At 42.2% G+C, this 25,065-nt stretch overlaps 1 long non-coding RNA gene across 1 annotated transcript in view; it reads left to right on the forward strand.

Moving 5' to 3' along the window:
• The window catches only part of LOC131481323 (uncharacterized), a 53,210-nt gene that overhangs the window by 8,017 nt on the left and 20,128 nt on the right, over nucleotides 1–25,065 (forward strand). The window contains exon 2 of the long non-coding RNA XR_009246230.1: nucleotides 2,745–2,810. This is a non-coding gene — a long non-coding RNA (uncharacterized LOC131481323). The remainder of the gene's footprint in view (nucleotides 1–2,744; nucleotides 2,811–25,065) is intronic.

A 25,065-nucleotide genomic window follows, 5' to 3' on the forward strand; every position in this document is an offset into this window, starting at 1 on the left:
CTTTGTTAACTTCACATCACCAGTCAACCCTCTATGACTGATGGCACAATTATAGCTCTTTCAGCCTTTCTGGTCATGTTTTTCTGCCTTTTCTATCTTTTCCTTGCTTCACAGTGATGAAGGTCCTACCACAGCTGATAGGTTCTTTCCACTCTTCCCTCTTTTCCTGGATGAGCTCTAACATTCTCATGTCTTTTTCTTTTCTTTTTTTATCATCGGTAGTCCTATAATGACAATACTTAGATTTCTATCATGGATCTCTTTTCTGAGTACCTACTTATTTAACCAGGAATCTACTTGATGCTGCCATGTGCATGGTTTGTGGTTACCTAAAATTGTTAGTAAAGATGGGGGCACTGGGCCTAGAAATTAAGACCCCTACTTCCCACATCCCAATACCTGGATTCACCACCCAATTCCAGCTCCTGACCCGGGCTTCCTACTAATGCAGACCCTGGGAGGCAGCTCTTGGCAGCTCAAGTAATTGGGTCCTTATCATTCATGTGGGAGACCAGGGTTGAATTTTTTCTAGCCCAGTCCTGGTTTCTTCAGGCATGGAATGTGAATCAGTAGATGGGACTTCTTTTGCTGTCCACTGTTTGCTCTCTGCTTCTTTAAAAAAAAAAAAAAAAAAAAGTTAACAAACCAAGATGACTCTGATTGCTTGCATCAGAAGCCAAATAGCAAACCTATAGTCGTTTGCAGAGAGAAAGATTGTTTCGAGATGACCAAGCAAGGATCCAGGAACAAAGCTCAGAAATGACTGCCCAGCCAGGGAAAAGTTTCACAGGATCAGGGAAGGGCAGTCAGGACATGGGCCCATCAACAGGGCAATCTCTGCTGGGTGGAGCCCTCTGCAGATTCTCAAGGCATCTACGGGAGGAGGACTGGCAGATGTCGTCACCTCCAGACCACTGTCACCTGAAAGCTATCCCTTTTCTCAGTGCCCCGGGTGCTGCTCAACTTTGGTTCTGGATGTCACCTTTAGGCCACAGTTTTCCTTCTTGTGTGCAAGTGCAGCCCTGCTAGTTAGTCTTAAACTAGCCACAACTGATTTAGGCCAGCTTGGTAGTGCAATAGTGCAACCTGCAAAAACAACTTAAAAACAGTGATTTTGTGATCTTTTATGGCTAGAACCTATTATTAGAGGGCAGGGTGAGCAAGTTTGGTGGGGGAGGAAAGAGGCTTTTAAGCTTTGGGGGTGTCAAGAGGAGACTACACTGAGGGAGGCAACACCCTGTTTTCAAAATCACAGAGTATTTCCAGAGCTGAGTCTTTGACCCTCTGCCTACAAATCAGCAAGTGGCATCCCCCTTCACCTAGTTACTCCAGTCAGAACACTGGAAGGCAATCTTTTCCTTAAAACTCATATATTCAGTCTTTTACCATTTCTAGCCATTTTACTCCAAAATACTTCCCATCTTTCTTCTGTCCCATCAGCTACTGTGTGAGTTCAGGTCCCCACCAGCTTTTCCTCAGGGGACTCCTCTCTGCCTCGTTCCTGTAGCTGACTCTCCGTCCAGCCATTATAAGATTTGGCTGGTTAGCAAATATTTCACAGAGAGGCACACACAGCTTCAAAGTGTAGCTTGATAGTGTGTCACAGCCTGAACACAAAACCAGTGCCGAGATGGAGGAGCAGGCCAGGAAGGCTGTCAATGCCTCAGCCAGGCCCCATCTTCCTCCTCATCAGGAACTCCCAGGGTAACAGCCATCCTGACCTCCATGGCCTTAATTAGTTTTGCCCATCTCAGAACATTATTTAACCTCTGTCAACAGTTGTGAAACATAAAACAAATGATAATTGCAACTACCTAAAGCACTCAAAGGCTTTCTTTTACACTTAGACTAAAAACCTGCGACCATGAGCTGTAAGTCCCAACACTGTTTGGCCTCTGTGTCATTCCCTAAACCCATGATCTGCATTTCCTCTTTGCGTAATGTGCTGCTCCAGGCTGCTTGGTTTGGGTTGTATTCCTTGAATGCGCTGAGGGGCCTTTCCTTCTGCAGTTTCCTCTGTTAGCTGCTCCTAGCAGCATGTCTGGTTTCTTCTCTCCCCAGATTCCTCCCTTTACACATCTCCCCAGAGAAGCCTTCCATGACTTCTGTTTCTCATTCATGCCTGCCCTCCCCTGCCACAGGACAAGGCTCTTGTGTGTCCAGGGATGGTTCAGGATTTCTTGCACTTGGCAAACAAAAGAGGCATAAGAAGGGTTTTCTTTTCTTTTTCTTGGCTTTGTTTGCTTAAGCAGCTGTGTACACATTTAATTTACGGGGTTATTTGAACTGGTGGAATTTGGTTAACAAGGAAACAGGAAGAATTAGGGAAAAAGTGTCAGAAATGGCAGAATAGGCAAGGTCTGATTTGTCTGGGCACCTCACATACCACCTGTTTTAGATTCACTGCTGGAGAAAGGAGAGGCTACAGTCTTGTAACATACAAATATTTCGCAAAACAGTTTCTAAATACCTAGAGTTACATATATTGTAGTGGAGAGGGGTACCTGGCCTGTGGAAAAGTGTACGAGGGTAAACTTCTGTGTGTTTGGCCATTTCCCCCAGGACCCAAGTGGCAGATTCCTGGCATAAGATATGTTCTCTGTGACATGAAACACTCGTCACCCATGTTAAGTGTGGATGTCTCAATTTGAGTGACTTGAACTTGGATTATTTGGAATTTCACGTTACCGTATTCCCTCGATTTGTTCCTGCTGTGATGAAGTAGGTTTGTACTGTATTTGCAGGTGTCTGCCTGATGCGACTGAAGCAGACATCTGGGATAAAGGGACCTGGAGAGAAAGAGAGGAAAGGTAGGAGACCCAGGACACCATCGCAGGGGGATGACAACATCCCGTATGGTCTTAAACCTATTGTTCAAGCTCCCCTTTGCTCTCCCTTATGGAGGGAGGCTATGCAAAAGGTTGCTTAGTTTTACACAATGCTGCAATTTGACTAAGATTTTCCTATGAAATGCCCCATGTGGAGTTTGGATTTCCCCTTGGACAATATGCTGTCCAGGATTTCCAACCAACAAATTCCATGCTCCCCAAATGCTGCTCCCATGAGCGCTTGGAAAGAACACAGAAGTGAAATAATTGATTTACTGTATAAGTGGTTGTTGCTATTCTGGGTTTGGGGTGGACTTTTGTTACAAAAGACATAGGCTGACTCACATGAGCTCAGCTAATTGTAGTATGGATCGGAGCATGTCTGAGGCTGTGGGTCCCCGTAATCCTGAAGACCTCAGATACTTTCTGGCTCTGTCTAACATTGGCTATTGAGCCTTCTTATGCCATTGCTGCAACCCAGACTGCAACTCCAAACTGGACGCAAAGGAAGGGTGATGGCAGGTCTGCTCCACCAGCAGAGACCATACAGGCCGGTCTTTTCACTTTCTTCTCAGGCCTTCTCTGGTCACTCTCATGCTACCTTTTTACTTCCTAACTTAGAAGCTTCACCTTCTGCCCAAAGCTGCCTCATTTACTTAGTCTTTCACTGCAAATTCTTGAAAGAAGGAGAATCTGAATGGCTCATCTCCACCCTTCCAAGCCTGCTCATGCCAGCCCATGAGTTCCTGTACTGGAACATGTGATTAAAAGGCTGACGTAACACGTGTCATGGTTGTAGCAAGTGTTGTATTTGACATTCCTAGTATAATCTCATCAACAGAATGAAAACCTCAGCAATGAAAGTAATGAGTCCAGGACATGCAAGTCTTTCTCTTTCACGTGACGGTTGTGTATATATACTTCAAAGAAATTCCTGGAGGGAGTGGGCGTCTAGTCTAGTGGTTGACTCCTGCCGAGGCCCAATTCCTGGCTCTGATTGCTGGCCTGGCTTCCTGTCAAAGCTGATCCTGGCAGGCAACAGTGATGACTCAGGTGATTGGGTTCCTGCTTCCCATGAGGGTGCTTTGAATTGAGCGCCCAGCTCCTGGTGACAACTGATCCCACCCCTGCCAGTATGGGTACTGGAAGTAAATCAGCAATGAGAATGCACTCTGATTCTCTCTTTTTCTCTTGTGTGTGTCTGCCTCTCCTGTAAATAAAAGTTATTTAAAACTTGTTCTGTTCATGAAAAATAGTACCTACGTGTGTGTATGTGCACGTGTGTGTAACTATGGCAGATATTTCTTAAAAATACATAATTTTTTAAAACTCCAGTTTGGAATTTTATTTGATCCAGCTGTGGGGCATTATTTACTGATTCAAGAAGTCAATGTATTCTTTAGAAGTAAATAGTATTAAAATGGTCTATTTCTGAAAGCAATAAAAAACAGAACACATTGGCTGATGTAAGTGTTTAGCTTTGTACACCTGGACTTTGATGAAAAAGAAAATTTTAGAAATTGGAAAGGTTTCCAGAGGCTCTGTATGCTGCAGCCTCAGTATTCACGATCAATGTGAGGTAATTCCCATCTTCTTCAGCATCAATTCACATGAATTTAATCCAATTTTTCTTTAGGCTCAATGGAAAACAGGTATAAAGAGAGCAATAGTAAAGATGTCTTCTATCTTTGGGGGGAATTTCTGCGGCAGTAAGAATTTCCCCACATATTGAATGAAAACAGAGTTTTATATTTCCATCAGTTTTATGTAGCCAAAACATAGAAGCCATCCTTGATTTCTTCCATTCTTATATTCTGCGTTTATAGTCAACCCATCTTCAAATACTTCCAAAGTTTATAATAATCATTTTTCTGCATCTTCTTGCACATCATCCCTATGGTTATACTATATTAGGCATGCATCTACCAACAAAAGTGAAATATTGTGGCTTTAGCAAACTGAGCCTTATCCTGTTCTCATAAAGCTACTCCAGGACCCGGTGCAGTGGCCTAGTGGTTAAAGTCCTAGCCTTGAACATGCCCCGGGATCCCATATGGGTGCCGGTTCTAATCCCAGCAGCTCCACTTCCCATCCAGCTCCCTGCTTGTGACCTGGGAAAGCAGACGAGGACAGCCCAATGCCTTAGGTTCCTGCACCCATGTGGGAGACCTCGAAGAGGTTCCTGGCTCCTGGCTTTGCTCGACTCAGCTCTGGCCATTGTGGCCACTTGGGGAGTGAATCAGTGGATGGATGATCTTCCTCTCTGTCTCTCCTCCTCTCTGTACATCTGACATTGTAATAAAAATAAATAAATCTTAAAAAAAAAAAAACTACTGCAAAGATAGGCAGTCCAAACAAATCTAGTGCATTAGCTAAACAAAGCCACTAGGAACTCGGGCCCTATCTTTCTTTTCTATCATCTTTAATGTGCTAGCTTTTATTCTCATGCTTGTCACTTTCTCATGCTTGTCACTTCACAGTCTGTAGATGTCTGCTGCATGCCAGGCCTTGCGTCTGTGTCCAGGACAGCAGGAAAAGCAAAGGCAGGAAATGATTTCCTTAAAAGTGTTGCTTGTTTATTTAGAAAGGGAAGTACCTGCCGAAAGACAAAATCTCCCATCTTGTCAACCAGAGCAGAGTACATACCTTAAAGTAATATTTAAGGGACTGAAATTACAGATGTGGATCTGGTAGATCTGTCTGCATAGTACCTCTCCTGATCTTTTTCTATGTCTTCCTGTTTAACTAAGACAGAAAAGCTAAATGCTGCATTTACCAGACTCCCTTGCAGCTAGGAAGTGGAGTAGAGAGGCAACCCACCCTCACCCCCCACCCCCGTTCATTCTGTTTGTATTAATTAGCAGAGGTAGGGGGCTTTTTGAGTCATTAAAAGAGGCTTCCTTGAGTGCCCTTAATAAAATGAGGTAATCTGATATTAACACAGTGTTGAATTTGTCACTTTTTGTTTTTGTCTCCAGCTGTTTCAAAAAAGACTGTTGCAAAATTAAGTAATCCACAGTAAAGCACTTTGCAGCACATTTGGTTGGTGAATGTGCTTAGAGCAAGATAAATGTCTTTGGTTGCAGAACCACAAATTGCTGAGCTTCTTCAAGGCTGCTGCTACTACTGTGAGGGTGACTCACGCAATCATCTAGATGCTAGGAATTGTGACCAATTAAAAAACTTCAAGGGAAAAGGGTGGCTTTCTTTCAGAAACCATAGTTTTCATTGTATATAGGAAGATACTTCAAAAAATTCATGGGAAATGCAGTCAAAAGATATATTTATTTTGGTGCAAAAATTTTGTAATCTATACAGAAGAGAGTTTTTTGAAAATTTCATGCAAAGGGCATTTTATGAAAAAAAAAAAAACCTTACACACAAGATTCCAAAACTGTTTTTCGTCAAAATAAACTTTTTTTTTAAAAAAGCATTTATTAGGGGCCCAGCATGATAGCTTAGTGGCTAAATCCACACCTTTCATGCACCAGGATCCAATGTGGGTGCTGGTTTGTGTCCTGGCTGTTTCACTTGCCTTCCAGCCCCTTGCTTGTTGCCTAGAGAAATAGTAGAGGATGGTCAAAAACCTTGGAGCCCTGTATTCACGTGGGAACCCCAAAAACTCTTGGCTCTGACCTTTGTGGCCACTTAGGGAGTGAACCAGCCGATGGAAGATCTTTGTCTCTTCTCTCTGTAGATCTGACTTTCCAATAGAAATGAATGGATTTTAAAAGGAAGGAAGGAAGGAGAGAAAGAAAGAAAGAAAGAAAGAAAGAAAGAAAGAAAGAAAGAAAGAAAGAAAGAAAGAAAGAAAGAAAGAAAGAAAGAAAGATGCCTTAGGTTGGCATTATGAGCTAAGTCAACACCTGTAATCCCAGCATCCCATATCAGAATGCCAATTCAAGTCCTGTTGCTTAGCTTTCAACCCAGCTCCCTGCCAGTGTTCCTGGGAAAGCAGTAGAAAATGGCCTAAGTGCTTGGGTTCCTGCCACTTAATGTGGGAGACTCAAATGGAGTCACTGATTTCTGGCTTTGGCCTAGTTCACACCTAGCATTTGTGGAGTGAGCCGGCAGATGGAATTCTCTCTCCTCTCTTTCTTTCTGACTCTTCCTGGCTCTCATTCTGCTTTTTAAATAAATAAATAAATAAATAAATATTTTTTTTTTCAAGAAAAAAATGGAAAGAATGACAGAGACAGGGAGAGACAGAAAGATTTTTGCATCTGCTAGTTCACTACCCAAACAACTGCAATAGTCAGAGCTGATATCCATCTGGGTCTCCCATGTGGATGGTATGGGCCTAAGTACTTGGACAATGTGCAGTTGCTTTCCCAGGCACATTAGCAGCAAGCTGTATCAGAAGGGGGCAGCCAGGACTTGGATTGGCACTCTGATATGAGATGCTGGTATCAGAAGCAGTTACTTAATTCATTGTACTCAACACTGGTCTCTAAACTTATCTTTTAATTCAGTTTCCATGAAATTTTTGAAGTACTCTCGTATTTTATGTGTAACCTCAGTCTGATCCTATATTTTCTTTCAGTTGATTTTTCTTGTTTACTGTTGTTGTTTCATTTGTTGCCTCTCTTTTTCTACATGTAAAGACCCTTTTTTGGAAATAGGATAAGATTGTGTTGGCTAATGAAGAGCAACTGTTAGGATATTGGCTCTCTCAAATTAGAAAAACTATCCATATGCTAGATAGAAAGTGAAAACCAAAGATAAATGTTTTAAAGCTGAAAAATGGCTGTAGCAGAGTATTTCAAGTTGGTCTCCAGCATGAATCTCTATTTTATTCCTGAGGAATACAGATTTTCCTTCATTTGCTCTCCATGCACTTTGGCTAGGATGCACATAAAGACAGAGCTTAGTATTGACCTGAAATTATCTCAGAACAGCAACACGCCCTGTGCATGTCAGAGTTTAACTGAATGTATTTGTCACCAACACTTTAGAGAAGATAAAGGTAGAAAGATGTCTTAAATCCCAACGGGCAGCACTGTCAGGTGACAAACCCACACCCAGGTATGATGGGGTGTCATCCAGACTTGGGCCATACCTGGGCTGTGCAGGGATCTGAGCACAGTGGGGAACGAAAGGCCGAGTGCTCACGCAAACTGGATGCCTCACGGGCCACCGCGTTCTGGAAGCTGGGAGAAGAGATTTCCTTGGGAGCACAGGGGTGATTCTGCAGCTGAGGGGCCCGTGTTGTGGTGCAGAGTATTAAGCTGCTCTTTACAATGCCTGCATCCCATATTAGAGTGTTTGTTCTAGTCTTATCTGTTCTGCTTCCTACCCAGCTCTCTGCTGATGTGCCTCAGAAGGCAGCAGAAGATGGCCCAAACCACGGTCCCTGTCACCCACATAGGAGATCTAGATGGAGTTCCTGGTTCCTGGCTTTCACCTGGCCCAGTCTTGACTGTGGCAGCAGCTTTGGGGAGTGGAGTGAACCAGAGAGAGACTATCTATTTCCCTTGCTCTATCTCTGTCTCTGTAGTACTCTCTTTTTTTTGTCACTCTACCCATCAAATAAATAAATATATAGTCATTTTAAAAACTAGGAGTGGGGCCCGGCGGCGTGGCCTAGCAGCTAAAGTCCTCTCCTTGAACGCACTGGAATCCCATATGGGTGCTGGTTCTAATTCCGCAGTTCCACTTCCCATCCAGCTCCCTGCTTGTGGCCTGGGAAAGCAGTGGAGGCTGGCCCAAAGCCTTGGGACCCTGCACCTGCGTGGGAGACCCGGGAGAGGTTCCTGGTTTCCGGCTTCGGATTGGCACAGCACCGGCCATTGCGCTCACTTAGGGAGTGAATCATCGGACAGAAGATTTTCCTCTCTGTCTCTCCTTCTCTCTGTATATCTGACTTTGTAATAAAAATAAATAAATCTTTGAAAACTAGGAGTGGTCATCCAATTACCAAACTTAAAAACACACACATGTCTGTTTTGTGGAATGCTAAATGTCAGCCTCATGACCTAAACAATGACATCTCAACTTCAGATGGAAGTCAACCTGCTTCATCCACTTGGCATACTAAATACAATTCCTCTGAGTGGGTAACTGCTGTTTCCCATCCCACCTCCCATTCAAGTCCATTCTCTAACAGGTTTATTAGCATAGGGCCTATTCCGAAGAGTGAGTAGCAGGCAACCCAAGAGGCATTCTCCCCAGCTGTAAGTAAAGAAACACACTGGGCAATTTAGCAACTCTGGGAAAGCATTCCCTACCTTAACACCCCTCCCTGGCTCGGTAGTGCCCTCGTACTGTACCCCAGCCCTTGAATGGCCTAAACAGTTCCTGATGGCTTCAGCACTGCTACCCTCTGCAGCACTGCCCAGCAAGGTCAGGTCATACTGAAGGTTGTGCTGCCTTGGAAACCGCTGGCATGCTCTTGCCTACAGGAGTCTGCAAAGCCTGGCACAGCAGCCCACCTTCCTGTCTGCTTTTCTGTGTCTCAGACACAGCTCTCGGGACTCGCTGTCATCTTCATCTCCCTTACCCCACTGAGACTCTGACACTGTCCCAAAGTTGCTGCTGGCCTGGTCTATCACGTACAGTGAGTCCCTATAAGGCACACACTGGGCCATGTCTGTTCTGCATCCCAGCATTTAGAGAGAAGCCTGGGATACAGGAAATGCTCAGTGTTTACTTGCTGAATGAAAATAATCGTCCTACAGAAACAATCCCTTTTAAGGAGTCATATAATGTGTTACAATAAAGTTGCACAGGATTTTATACCAAAATACTATTTTTTATTTTACACTAAAAATATTTTATCCATTTTGTAAAGGCTTTCAAATAAGATTTGTTTACTTATTTGAACAGTAGAAAAGATAGGGAGAGAGAGAATCTTCTATCTAGTAGTTCACTCCTCAAATGGCCATATAACTATTGCCCATCCAGGACAAAGCTAGAAACCAAGAACTCCATCTTAATTTGCCACATGGGTGGCAGGGGCCCAAGCGCTTAACCCATACTCTGCTGCCTTCCAGACACATTAGCAGGGAGATGGCTTGGAAGCAGAACAGCTGGGACGTGAACTTGGGTTCTGAATGAGATACTTACACTGTAGGAGGCAACCTAGCTCATTGTACCACAACACCAGCCCCTTTAGTGGACTTCATAAAGTACCCTAGTATGTGAATAGTTTGATTTGTTTTGGAAAAAAATTATTCATTTTATGGACACTATTTATGTCTGTTTGACATTCCTTTCCTAACGAGTACAAAAGTGTTGTCATTCTACCACTTGTGTTTTCTGCATGTTAACTTGGGAAAAATTTACTGACATTTAAATAAGAAATATGTGAGTCTAAATATCCATTAAAAAAAAAATATATTCAGCCCCAGTGCAGCAGCCTAGTGCCTAGGGTCCTCACCTTGCATGTGCCAGAATCCCTTATGGGCGCCAGTTCGTGTCATGGCTGCTCTACTTCCCTTCCAGCTCCCTGCTTGTGGCCTGGGAGAGCAGTCGGGGACAGCCCAAAGCCTTGGGATCTTGCACCCAAATGGGAGACTTGGAGGAAGCTCCTGGCTCCTGAGTTCGGATCAGCTTGGCTCTGGCCTTCACAGCCACTTGGGGCGTGAACCAGTGGACGGAAAATCTTTCTGCTTCTCCTTCTCTCTGTAAATCTGACTTTCCAGTGGAAATAAATGAATCGAAAGAAAGAAAAAAAGAAAGAAAGAGGGGGGGAGGAAGAAAGAAAAAAGAAAGAAAAAGGAAACAAAGAAAATACTCCCTACATTTGGCTGCCTAATAAATAACGATGTGAAATAAACATGAGCCATAGTTCCCTGTAGAAGAGGAACCTGGTCATATTTTTATTGTAACAAGAGTAAAGGGCTCTTGTGGAGGGTGAAGCTTGTGAATGCAAAAAAGAAAGAAAGAAAAGAAAAAGGAAGAAAGGGAGAGGGAGCATGAGCAAAAGGTCAGATAAGATGGGATCTATAATTATATTCTTAAATCTGATATGAAATGCATGAAATTTGTTAACCTTATATAAATAAAAATTTAATGATAAACAAGAGTAAAAGGTTCTTAATCTATGACAACATATATCAAGAATAAATCAAAGTTGACAATATTTTTCCTCTGACCTGATTAAGATAATGATGATGATGATATTAACATTTACTTACATTTGGTCAATGGATGCTAGGCTCCAGACACTTTAAATTAATTATCTTGCAGGACTATCACAACAATATTATTTTTATCTCCTTCTAAGGATCCCAAGATGCAGGCCAATTTGGTAACACAACAGGCTAAGCCTGTGCTTGCCATACTGGCACCCCATATGAGCACTGGTTTGAACCCTGGCTGTTCCACTTCTAATCAAGCTCCATGTTAATGTACTTGAGAAAGCAGAAGAGGATGGCCCAACTGCTTGAGCACAGCAACCATGTGAGTGACCCAGAAGAAGCTCCAGGCTCCTGGCTTTAGCCAGGGCAGGCCATTTGGGGAGTGAACCAGATGGTAGAAAATTCTCTTTCTGCTCTCCTCCTCTCTCTATAACTCTACCATTCAAATAACTTAAAGAAAAATATTTAGAGGGCCTGACATGGTAGCCTAGTAGCTAAAGTCCTCACCTTGTATGCACTAGGATCCCACATGGGTGCTGGTTCCTGTGCTGGATGCTCCACTTTCCATCCAGCTCCCAGCTTTGGCCTGGGAAAGCAGAAGAGAATGGCTCCAAACCTTGGGACCCTGCACCTGTGTGGGAGACCCAGAAGAAGCTCCTGGATCCTAGCTTTGGATCGGCTCACCTCTGGCCATTGCGGTCACTTGGAAAGTGAACCAGTGGACAGAAGATTATTTATGTCTGTCTTTCCTTCTCTCTGTAAGTCTGAGTTTCCAATAAAAATAAATAAATCTTTACCAAAAAAATTTAGGAAATAAAGGATCAAAAGACAAGATTTAGACAAGACTTCCCCAGGTATACACACTTAATTGATAGGATTTTAAAGCCTAGGCTAACACCAGAGCTTTAGGGCTTTCCCAGCTGCTGAAAAATGGGATGTACCATCAGAAATACAAGATTCTGCATTTGAGTTTTTGTGAACTCTCACTCTATACATTAAAAAAAAAAAACATCACTAGTTGTTGAGTGGAATATGGTCTAACACTAGTCCTCCTGGACATCTGTCTAATGAGTTTTAATTATAAGAGTGCTAGAATTATGTTCTATACTGTTTATGTATGGCTACAAAGCAAATTAACTCCAAAACTTAGTAGCTTAAGACAACATTTATTATCTCGGTCTGACACTCTGAAACCCAGAGGTTTGCTTAGCCAAGTGGTGGAGGATCAATGGGTTTTGTGAGAATGATGTCAAACTGTTGGCCAAGGCCACAGTTATTTTGAGAGTTGAATGGAGCTCAACAGGCCCCTTCCAACCCACTGCAGTGGGTGCTGGCACAATCCATTCCTTGCAGATGATGCTCCCCACAGTTCTCAGCTGTGCAGGACTCGCGATAGCCCACAGCACAGAAGCTGATTTTGTTCTCAGTGAGAAATCCAACACAAAGACAATAGTCAGGTGAACCAGAAGGTCCGGGCTGGTCTCAGAGAGACCACATTCCTGCTGGATTCTTTTTGTTAGAACTGAGTCAAAACGCCTGTCCACAGTCAGGAGGTTATGTAGGAATGCAAACACCACAGGAGTGGGGTTTATCCCCTGCATCCCTGAAGAAGACACAGCATCTTCATTTCATTCCTGAGGTCTCAGTTTCCGTTTCCTTTCTTCATTCAAATAGTAAATAATTACACAATGAACCTAAGATGATAAATCTTAGCATATCAAAAAATCCACTAAGAAGGACAAGATTGGAAAGATGAAGTAAAACATAAAATATTGTTTCTTTCATTCCAATTACATCAAAATGTTAGTAAATACTTTATCTCATAATATAAATTAAAGGTACATCTAAGCTACATCAAGTTTCAATAAAAGATTTCAGGAATAAGCAAAAAAAAAAAAATAACATTTTAAAAAATTATAGAGTATAAGGGCCCAGCACTGTGGCCTAGCAGCTAAAGTCCTCACCTTGAACACGCCAGGATCCCATATGGGCACCAGTTCTAATCCCGGCAGCTCCCCTTCCCATCCAGCTCACTGCTTGTGGCCTGGGAAGGCAGTTGAGAATGGCCCAAAACCTTGGGACCCTGTACCCGCGTGGGAGCCCTGGAGGAAGTTCCTGATTCCTGGCATCGGATTGGCTCAGCACCTGCCGTTGCGGTCACTTGGGGAGTGAATCAGTGGATGGAAGATCTTCCTCTCTGTGTCTCCTCCTCTCTGTATATCTGACTTTGTAATAAAAATAAATCAATCTTTAAAAAAATTATAGAGTATTGACTCTTGAAAATAATTGTGCGTTGACAAGTACAAGAGCCAAATAGGATGTGGGACAGACTGGACTAGTCTGCTATACATACTGGCAAATCAGGGTAGGGGGCGGGCCTGGTGGGGGTTATTGTGGGTCGCCCCGACTAGGCTGCAGCTCTCACTGGTTGATGCAAGGGCTGAGTATGTGCTGAGCAGAGCCAGGCTGGACTGCAACACCCATTGGTTCCAGTGGAAATCAGGACTGAAAACAGAACCAACCCAGCAATTGAAACCACCAGCTGATCGGGGTGACGGATTGTGCCGGGTCCTGTGCTTGCTAGAGCATACAAGAATCTGGTCTGGGAATACCTCGAAGTTTCTTTGGAGATCTCCCCAATCAAACTGCTGGACTCAGAACCCTAGCCAAGAAAAGACAGGACAGAACAAGTCAATCAACCACCTCAGCTATATGTTGGCAGCGAAATACTGGGCAAATGAAGACTGTGTCAATCAGTGGACGACCTCATCGAGCGAAACTGGCAGCGATTCATAACTGGAGAACTATTAAAACCATTTGAGCAAGGATCTCAGAGCATGCCCCACATCCGGGACTTGGGGTGGGTGGGAAACTGGGTGGGACTTCTCTGTCAATATCCCCCTTTACCTCAGATACATGATGGAAACAATATGGACATAATACTATTACCCACTTCCCTATACCCCCTTAACCTTTTTTTTTTTTTTTACCGTAGTTAACTATGTAAAGATTGTCAACAAAAATACAATAAAAAAAAAGATGCCAAAAGAAAGAAAGAAAATAATTGTGTGTATCCAGTGCCTGTGACTGGCTCATTTCTGAAATCAATGCAACAGAAGTCACAGCTGAACCTCCCATGGGAAAATCGTAGCAAGACCTATGTAAGATCAATTAGAGTAGATGTTACTGTCTCAGGCAGAGCTATTGATCCTTTTGTATTAACCCAGGCATCTTGAAGTGTTTATTTTTCAATTACTTGAAAGGCACAGTATTAGAGACGTAGAAAAAGAGGGAAAGGAGAGTGGGGGGGGGAGGGAAAGAAAGCTCTTCCCCTCCCTAAAAGCCTGCAGTAGCTAGTCTTGGACCAAGTTGAAGCCAGCAGCCAGGAACTCCACCTGGGGCTCCCATGTAAGTGCACATTAGCATAGTATACACATTAGCAGGAAGCTGGACCAGAAGTGGAGAAGTTCGGACTTTCACTCACTATACTCGGATCCCAAGCAGTGGCCACTCTACCACACCAGTTCAAATTAATCTTTCTTTTTTTTTTTTTTTTTACTTTTTTTTCTTTTATTTCTTTTTTAAAAAAAATTTTTAATGATACAGTTCCATAGGCCCTGAGATTTCCATTACGTTCTCCTTAAATCCCACCCCTGCCAACTGAGTTCCCCTCTATTATTACTATAGTATAGTTCTTCATAAACAGTCGTAAGTCCATCATTGCTGGCATGGACAATGACGGAGTATTTAATCTTTTTTAAGTGACATGTTCTAAATATACAAGGAAAATACTTCAGATCTGGTGGTTAAAATGAGCTGATGAGGGACCAGCTACCTGATATAGAGGGCTGCTACCCACAGTGCTGATTGGAGTCCCTGCTGCTCCACTTCTGGTCCAGCTCCCTGCAGATATGTCTGGGGAAGGATGCTTTGGAAGGATACTTTTAAGTGCTTGAATCCCTGTGCTCACATAGCAGACCCTGGAAAACCTCATGGTTTCTGGTTTCAGATCAGCTCAGTTCTGAATGTTGCAGTCGTTTGGGGATGAACTAGCTGATGGAATATCACCTTTTTTCTGTCTCTCCCTCTCTCTGTAACTCTGCCTTTCAAATAAGTAAATAAATCCTTAAAAATGAGATGGTGATTTTTCCCAATTTTAAGTTAATGTGAGATGTTACCTATTTCCATGCTTGGCACCACAACTATGTCTGCAATAAGCTGATAGCTTTTCAAAGACATTATCCTAATAAACAATATTTGTCCTGCATGTTTGTTAATGACCATGACCAAAAGCTTAACATTCTGTTTTGAAATAGCATGGTTATTACTCATAAGTGCAGTTTATGAGAGATTATCATTACTTATAAATTTGGACTTATGAGGGACTATGAGGCAAAAATAAAACATGCTCATAAATTCTTTCCAATTAATCAGTAATTTATTGCTGGTGACATGTAAGTTTGACTTATAAACTCTAAAAGCAAAGAATAATTCCTTTTCTCTTCCTAGTGCTGAAAACTTATCACACAATAGCATAATTTTTTCTGTGAATTTTTTTTTCAAGATAGTTTATTTGAGAGGCTCAGTTACAAGAGAAAGGGAGATACAGAGAGAGCTCCTGTCTGTTGGTTTATTCCATAAGTGATTGCAAAGCCTGGTGCTGAACTGAGCCAAAACCAGGAGTCAGGAGGCTTTTCAGGTCTTTCACATGGGTACAGAGGCACAACCACGTGGGCCATCCTCTGCCACTCTCCCAGGCACAGGAATAGGCAGACAGATTGGAAGTGGAGTTCCTGGGGTACTTGAACTAGCACCATATGAAATAGTGGTTTCATAGGTAGCAGTTTAACCCACTATGCCAGCTCCCTATCTGTGAATTCTTAATAACACTTACAAGCATTACATAGATTTTCGCAGCAGCAGAACCTAGTACATTACCTAGAACACAGTAAGCCATGTTGATGGCTTTCCAGATCTGAGCTCTTTTTTTTTTTCTTAAAGAGTTATTGTATTTTATTGGAAAGTCAGATCTACAGAGAGGAGGAGAGACAGACAGAAAAATCTTCCATCCACCGATTCACTCCCCAAGTGGCCACAATGGCACTGGTTCACTCCCCAAGTGGCCACAATGGCCTGAACTGAGTCGATCCGAAGCCAGCAGCCAGGAGCCTCTTCTTGGTCTCCCACTTGGGTGCAGGAACCTAAGGCACTAGGCTGTCCTCGACTGCTTTCCCAGATCACAAGCAGGGTGCTGGATGGGAAGCAGAGCTACCGGGGGAAATGAAGTGGCACCCATATGGGATCCTGGCAGACAAGGCGAGGACTTTAGCCACTAGGCTACTTTGGGGGGCCCAGATTTGAGCTCTTAGGTCAACTTTGAATCACTTGAGTCATCATCATTGCCTCCCAGGTCTGTATTAGCCGGAGGCTGGAGTTGGGAACTAAATCTAGGCCCAGTCATTTACCTAAGCACTGTTAATTTATATCTTGTGAATTCTGAATGGGTTGTTATTTTTATTGTGATACAAATATATTTTCACAGTTGTCTATGCTATGAAAAGGATTTTTTATTGTATCTGAAATACAAATTAGATGCCACACAAGAATATTTTCAGACCAAGTTAGTAAACTTTCTAGAACTTTAGAGTATTTCACCCAGGAGTGTTTGTCAGTCAGCATTATGGCTGCCCTTATCCACGCATGTCAACTTTCCACTGACAGACATTAGCTTAGCAAAAGTGCCCTGCCCTTCCTTACATTATAGTCTCATTACTGCCTTTCTCATTAGCGGCTCTGTTTATCTGGCTGCATTTTTTTTTTCGGAAAATCTGAAGGTGCATTATTATACAATATGAGCAAAACCTACCATTTGGAGCCTATATTTAAGATTTAAATGGATCATTGGGTTTTTCTAAACATTATAAAATGAAGCGTTATTCAGTTGTGTTCAATTTATAATTCCAAGCTAATTTTATATGTTAACTGAATCGCTAAGAAAGTATGCTTTTATTTTTATTGCAGAAATATTTTAAACCCAGATGACACGAAAATCTGTGCAAACAGCCAACCTTTACTATATAATTCAGTCATTTACCCCGACTCGCATTATTTATAGTTTCAAGAGCTTACATAACCACAATAACTGAGCAATCTCCCCTTATGTATTTTTACCTAACAAAACATGAACATCTAATTAATTGAATTAGGAGTTAATTTATATATTCTCAGACAACAGGTTTTTATTATTGAAAAGCACAACTCTTGATGTTCCCAAAAAGGCTACAAAGCATTCTTCAAAGGTCAGTTCATTGTGCAACTGATTGCCTCCTTAATAGTACTTCGGCTGTGAGGACAGGTGTTCGGTTAAGATGCTTGTTGGGACACCTGCCTCCCACATTGGAGTGCCAGGGTTCACGTCCTGACTCTACTCCTTACACCACCTTCCTGCTAATGTATACCCCTAAAGCTTATGGCACAGGCAGCTGAGAACCTGGTACCTGGGGGAGAGATCAGAGACTGACATCATGAGTCAGCCCACTGCTGTGGACATTTGGGGTTGTGAAGCAGCAAACAGCAGATCTCCATCTGTTGTCTGTCTTTCAAATAAACACAAGCAAACTCTAATATGTTTGTGAAAAAGAATCAATGCTGCTTCCTTAGCCACAGTCAAGTTTTTGCTAAACATATATAATTTGGTCTTGGGAGACAGATCAACTTAGCTTACAAATGAGACAAGCTTCTCCCGTGCTTTTTCCAAATGTGACAGCAATTTTTTTAACCACTGTTCTTCCCAGTGTTTTGTCTCCGTTGCTCCTTGCTTTCCTCCTTCAATTGCAAATGCTGATGGCTAAGTCTGCATCTGTCTCTATCCTTGGTTGCTCTCAAGAAATCTCTAGGTGGTCTGAACTCCCTCTGTGTTAACAACGCCCAACTGTATTGTACCTCCAGTCCATGGCTCTCCCTTGTACTCCAGTCATAAGCCACCTGTCAACACAGCATGGTTTGTGTAGCTGACAGACATCTCAGCCATACAGTGTGCCAAAGAGAACTACTGAAAACTGCCACTCCCTCTGTTTTCCTGTCAGTAAGTGGCAATTCCATTCTTCTAAATTGCCCAGATCAAAGTGTTGATGGTGCCCTTGGCTCTGCTCTTTCCTCACTACCCCACATTAAGTTTAGGAGGATATTTATTGGTTCTAGGTTTTTTTTAAAGATTTATTTTGAGGTTTACAGAAAGATTTTCTGCCCACTGATTCACTCCCCAGGTGGCTATAACAGCCAAGCCTGAGCCAATCCAAAGCTGGAAGCCAGGAGCTTCTTCTAGGTCTCCTACGCAGGTACAGGGTCCCAGGTTTGGGCCATGCTATACTGTTTTCCCAGGCCTTAAGCTGGATGCTGGATGGGAAGTGAAGCAGCTGGGACACAAACTTGCATCCAAATGGGATCCCAGCACATGCAAGACAAGGATTTAGCCACTGGGCAATTGCACAGGGCATGATCAATTCTGTCTTCATAACCTATGCAGACTTTGCCGCCTCTCACCACCTCCATCACAGCGTCTCCTGCCGTTATCTTTCCTCCAGATTCTTGCAATAGTCTCCCAACTGGTTTCCCTGCTTCAGTCTTCTCCAACCCCCACATCTAAAATCTACTTTGAGTATAGCAGCCTGGATGATCCCTCTAAAATCACTTCCTTTGCCCAAGGCCTGCCAATGTATTATCTTGAACAGTTGTCTCAAATGCCCTTCCTGACCAACTCTATACTGTAACTTGTCTCTAATCCAGCCACACTGGCTTCCTCACTGTTCCTGCAACACTCCAGGCATGTGCTGTCCTCAAGATCTTTGCCATTGTTGGTCCTCTCCCAAGAATCCTCTTCCTTCAGATAGCCTCACGGATATCTTCAGGTCTTGAAGTACAAGTCAACATCTCAGCAAGTACTTACCTGGCCAATTTATTTAAAATTGTCATTCCCACCTTTATTCCAGCATGCTGTAATCTCTGTTCTCTTATAAACTTTCTGTAGTACTTCTCACTTTCTGATGTATATTTTACTCAGTTGTTTATTATCCCTCAGTAGTTCCATGTAGATATAGGATTTGTTGCTTTTGTTCATCTAGAACTATACATAGCATAGAATAAATATTCAATAGATTTGAGGCAGATGCCTAAGTAAGTAGAGATTATTTATGGCATCTAGGGAAGAAGTATAATTAGCAAGGATGTTTTCATGAAGTGTAGACTTCCAAAGAACACCAACCATGGCCTTTCTCTATCTCTTTTAACAATAGTATTTATAGGGCTGGCACCATGGCATGATAGCCTCCACCTGTTGTGCCAGCATGCCATATGAATGTCATTTCATAGGATGGCCCCATAGTGTAATGGTTAGCACTCTGGACTTTGAATGTCATTTCATGCCCCAGGTGCTCCACTTCTGATCCAGCTACCTTCATGTGGCCTAGGTGGCAGCAGAGAATGGCTCTGGTCCTTGAGCCCCTGCAGCCACTTGGGAAACATGGAAGCAGCTCCTGGTTCCTGGCTTTGGATTGGCCTGTCTCCAATCATTGTGGCCATTTGGGAGGTGAACTGACAGATTGAAGACTCTGTGTAACTCTGCTTTTCAAATATAAAAACAACAAACTGCATCTTTAGAAATAGTAATGATCAGAGAGAGCATGCTGCTTGGGTCCTGGGCAGGCAGCCCACATCAGGAGCAAGGAATTCAACCCAGGTCTCTCAGGTACATAGGCAGGGACTCACTTGAGCCATCACAGTTCGTTCGACAGTGGGGGGAGAACCAGTGCTTGCATCCAGACATTCTGTTATGAGGTGTAGGTGTCCCAACCAGCATCCTAACCACTAAGCCAAGCTCCCATGCTGGTTCTGCTTCCTTAAAGCTAAATGCCCACACCAGCTTATACCTCTCTTACACCTTGCAAGTAACACAATATCTGTCATAAATTCTCATTGAATTTAACTGATTTTGTATTAGAAAGCATAAGCTGAAACTTGTATTCAAATATAAATTTCTCTGCTTATCAGATATGCATCTTAGAAAAAAATATTTAACTTTTCTGTGTCTACTGTCTTTGTTAATTAGAAATGATAATTATAATAGTAATTATATATGGGATCGCTGTGAGGATAAAATGAGTAAATGTATTTAAAACCTAGAATGCTACTCAGAAGCTAGCACCTAAGACAATGGTGGTGGTGGTATGAAACAGGCTCTATCAAATTCTTAATAAACTTCCTTAAAATCCCAGTAGCCCCACTTCCCATCCAGCTCCCTGCTTATGGCCTGGGAAAGCAGTCGAAGATGGTCCAAAGACCCAGAATAAGCTCCAGCTGTTGCAGCTGCTTGGGGAGTGAATCAGCAGATGGAAGATAGATCTTCCTTTCTTCTCTGTCTCTTCTTCTCTCTGTATATCTGACTTTCCAGTAATAAATACATACATACATACAATTTTTATTTGAAAAGAGTTACCAAGAGAGGAGAGACACAAAGAGAGCTCCTCCATCCTCTGATGCAAAGTCTGGAGCTGGACCAATCTAAAACCAGGATTCTTCCAGGCTTCCCACACATGGGTGCAGGAGTCCAAGGACTTGAGCCATTCTCTGATTGTTTTCCAGACCTTAAGCAGAGAGCTAGATAAGTAGTAAAGCAGTCAATAAAAGAAATGGTGCCCATAATGGATGCTGGAGGCTTATCCCACTACTCCATGGTGCTACCCATTGAGAATTTTCTGATTCACTTTTTAAAAATCTAAACTTTAAAAAAAATTTATTTATTTGTACTGGAAAGGCAGATATACAGAGAGAAGGAGAGACAGACAGAAAAATCTTCTGTCTGATGGTTTATTCCCCAAGCTGCTGCAGCAGCTGGGGCTGAGCCAATCCGAAGCCAGGAGCCAGGAGCCAGGAGCTTCTTCCAGGTCTCCTACGTGGGTACAGGGTCCCAAAGCTTTGGGCTGCCCTCAACTGCTTTCCCAGGCCACAAGCAGGGAGCTGGATGGGAAGCGGGGCCGCCATGATTAGAACCGGTGACCATATGGGGTCCCGGGTGCATGCAAGGCGAGGACTTTAACCACTACACTATCCCACTGGGCCCTCATCTAAACTCTTTAAATGCCAAAGTTACACCAGTGAAATCAGAAATGAAAGTGGATGTATTAAGACATCTCGAGGAGAATCAAGATGGTGGCAAAGGGTGCAGACATGTTTGAGATGATAGAGAATCATTAGACAGGGAAAAGAACAGAGAGAAGATTACAGAAAAAGATATGGGTCAGGAAGTCAACAGGGAGATACCTGAAGACCCCCTGGACATAGGGAAGAGGTGATAGCAGTGTTACAGCAAACAGAAAAAGCAGCAGCCACCTTGCAGCAGCCAGGATTGCAATGTCAAAAATTAAAAGAAGAGACAGAGACACAATGAACGTTACTGAAGACTCCCCAGTAAAGGAAAAAAAAAGCCTCTAACACCCTCAGAGTTAACTGAGGAAGACATTGAAAAAATGGGGACACAGAATTCAGAAAACTTATCATACAGCATCTGACCAACAATGAAAAGCACATAATATAAAAGTTCAAAGAATTTAAAGAATTTGTTACACAAGAAATGAATCAAATGAAAGCTAACATTTCAGAAGTTCAGAATACAATGGGGCAAATAAAAGTACAGTGGAGAGTCTAAAAAATAGGATGAATGAAGCAGAAGAAATAATATCAGAATTGGAAGATATTTCCTGTCACCAGGGGGAAACAAACAAAAAGCTAGAAGCAGAGCTAGGCCAAGCTTAAAAAAGTATCTAGGAATTAAAAGATACAATTAAAGGGCCAACATAAGAATTATGGAGTTCTAGAAGACACAAAAAGAACAACTGGGATTAAAGGTGTATTCAATGAAATGATACATGAAAACTTCCCTAATCTAGAGAAAGAATTGGGAAACAATATTCAGGAGTGGCACGGGACTCCCAACAGAGTTGACAAAAGGCAACCTTCACCAAGACACATGATAATCAAGCTCTCCCCAGTTGAATATAAGGAAAAAAATCCTTAAATGTGCACGTGAGAAAAATCAAGTGACCTGTAGAGGAACCCCAATCAAACTCACAGCTGACCTCTCATTGGACAGCACGAACACCAGGACAGGGGCAGGGGTGGCTGTACAGAAGGGTACCCGCCAGTAGGTGTATGGGCTGGATAGTAGGTTGGTTGGGTTGAGCTGGGCTTCAATGCCCATCGACATGTGCGAGAGCTAAACGGGATGTGGGACAGACTTGACAAGCCTGCAGTGCATACTGGCAAGCATGGGAACCAGGGTAGGGGGCAGAACTGGTGGGGGTTATGGGGAGTCACTCCAACTAGGTTGCAGCTCCAACGGTTTGCATGAGGACCGAGTATGAAGCGGGCAGGATCGAACTGGACTACAACACCCGCTGGTTCATGAGGAAGACAGGGCTGGAAACAGAACAAACCCAGCAATCCCAACAACCAGCATGTGCATAAGCTGATTGGTGTGACGGACGCAAGAATCAGCCTGGGATCATCTCGGAGGAAGTTTCTTTGGCGATCCCTCCAACTGAACTGCTGATCTTAGAACCCCAACCATGAAGAGACTGTCAGCCAGTGGATTCTGAATAGGGTTTGTTGCAATTGGAACTGAGAGATTGGCAGCAATCCAGAACTGATGAACTATCAAAACTGTATGAGCAGGACCCTCAGAGCGCGCCTCCCATTGGGGATCTGGGATGGGTGGGAGGTTGGGTGAGGCTTTTCCCTTTGTTTTTTTCCCTCACCCCAGATACAGGGAAAAATGATATTGGTGTGGAAACAATGGTATTACCCAGTTTCACCCTGTAGCCCTTGACCCTTTGTTCCCTAATCAACTAAATAAGATTATTAAAAAATAATTTTAAAAAAAATTCCATGGCTGAGAATGAAATTGTAATCTCTTCTAAAATAGTGGAGAGGAATCTTAAATACCTAGGAATTAAGCTAATTAAATATGTAAAAGACCTCTATGATGAAAACTATAAAATATTTTTAAAAGAAAATAGAAGAAGATATTGGAAAATGGAGAAGCTTACCATGTTCCTGGATTGGCAGGATCAACATCATGAAAACTTCCATATTACCAAAAGTAATATACAGGTTCAATGCAATCCCAATCAAAATCCCAACAACATTCTTCTCAGAAATAGAAAAGATGATACAAAAGTTTGTCTGGAAACACAAGAGACCATGAATAGCAAAAGCTATCCTGAAAAATAAAAATCAAGTTGGAGGAATCACAGTTCCATATCTCAAGACATACTACAGAGCAGTGGTCATCAAAACAGTCTGGTACTGGTACAGAAACAGAAAAATCAATGGAACAGAATAGAAACACCAGAAGGGAGCCCACACATGTATAGACAACTAATCTTTGACAAGAAAACTGAAAATAATCCAGGGAAAAAGCCTGGTCTATTCAACAAATGCTGTTGGAACAACTGGATAGCAGCTTGCAGAATAAAGAAGCAAGACCCACACCTGTCACTGTATAAGAAAATCAGCTCTGAATGGATCAAGGACCTAAATCTACACCCAAAACCCATCAAACTATTAAAGAAAAACATAGGAAGCACTCGCCAAGAAATAGGAACGGGAAAAGACTTCTTAGAAAAGATGCCCAAAGCACATGCAGTCAAAACCAAAATGAACAATTGGAACTACATCAAACTAAAAAGCTTCTGTACAGCAAAGGAAACAATAAAGTGAAGAAGCAACCAACAGAATGGGAGTGACAGGGGACTAATATCCAGAATTTACAAAGAGCTTCAGAAAACCAGGAAAGTTAAAAAAAAAAAAAAAAAAAAAGTAACCCTGTGAAAAAATAGGCAATGGACATGAACATACGTTTTTCAAAAGAACAGATCCAAATGCCTAACAGACATATGAAAAGATGCTCAAGCTCCCTAGATGTCAGGGAGATACAAATGAAACCACATTGAGGTACCACCTAACTCCAGTGAGACTGACCTATATTCAGAACTCAACTAACAACACCTGCTGGTGTGGATGTGGGGAAAAAGGTACCCTCCTTCACTGTTGGTAGGAGTGCAGGCTAGTACAACCAATATGGAAATCAGTATGGAGAGTGCTTAGAGAATTGCAAATAAACCTGCCATATGATACAGCTATCCTGCTCCTAGGAATATACCCAAAGGAAATGAAACTTGCATATGAGAAGGGGATCTGTAATCCTATATTTATAGCAGCACAATCTACAATAGCACAGACATGGAAACAACCCAGATGCCCATTCAAAGAGTAGTGGCTAAAGAAACTGTGGTACATCTATTCCATGGAATATTATTCAGCCATTAAAAAGAATGAAATTATACAATTTGCAACTAAATGGTCCCAACTAGAGACCATCATGCTCAGTGAAAGAAGTCAATCACAAAAAGAGAAATACCATATGTTGTCTCTAAGTAATCTATTATGCAAATTAGAATATATAGTGGTGGAGTAATGAAGACTACTATATCCAGAAGTGAAGACACAATGCAACATGCATCTCTGCTTCCAAACTAAAGATGGACTCCCAACAAAAGTGTTGGATACATCTAGACAATGGGATGATGGACTGTCTGACACTGTCTGTACCGGTGTTGTCAGGGCACACTTAAATAGCAGACTGATGGAATTGTAACTTCTTATGAAGAATGTGGCATTATGGGAAAAATCAGTTGGGGGGCAGAAAATAGGGCAGAGAGGAATCCCAGACTACACAGAATTGTATGATAAAATTCAAGAATTAAATGCATGTATAACATAGATTAAAAAATAAAAATTAAAAAAAAAGAAATGGAATTTACAACATGTCATTCCCCAGATGAAAATCTGAGTAACTACTATTGCCTCAGTGATACAAAGCCAAAATTTCAATCTAGTATCCAACGTCTTTGAGAGTATACTCAACATTTAGCAGGAATGTTAACAAAATTCTGTTACAAATAACAAAGTGAGAAATTCCTCCAGAAATGAATAATATTGATTTTTCTATACAAATAATAATTTTTCTATACAAATATTATTATATTATTATATGTGCCCATTTATTATAGATATATGCCTATTGTTATATAATCACATAATTA

This window comes from Ochotona princeps, chromosome 10, assembly GCF_030435755.1.
Source record: "Ochotona princeps isolate mOchPri1 chromosome 10, mOchPri1.hap1, whole genome shotgun sequence".
NCBI lineage: Eukaryota > Metazoa > Chordata > Mammalia > Lagomorpha > Ochotonidae > Ochotona > Ochotona princeps.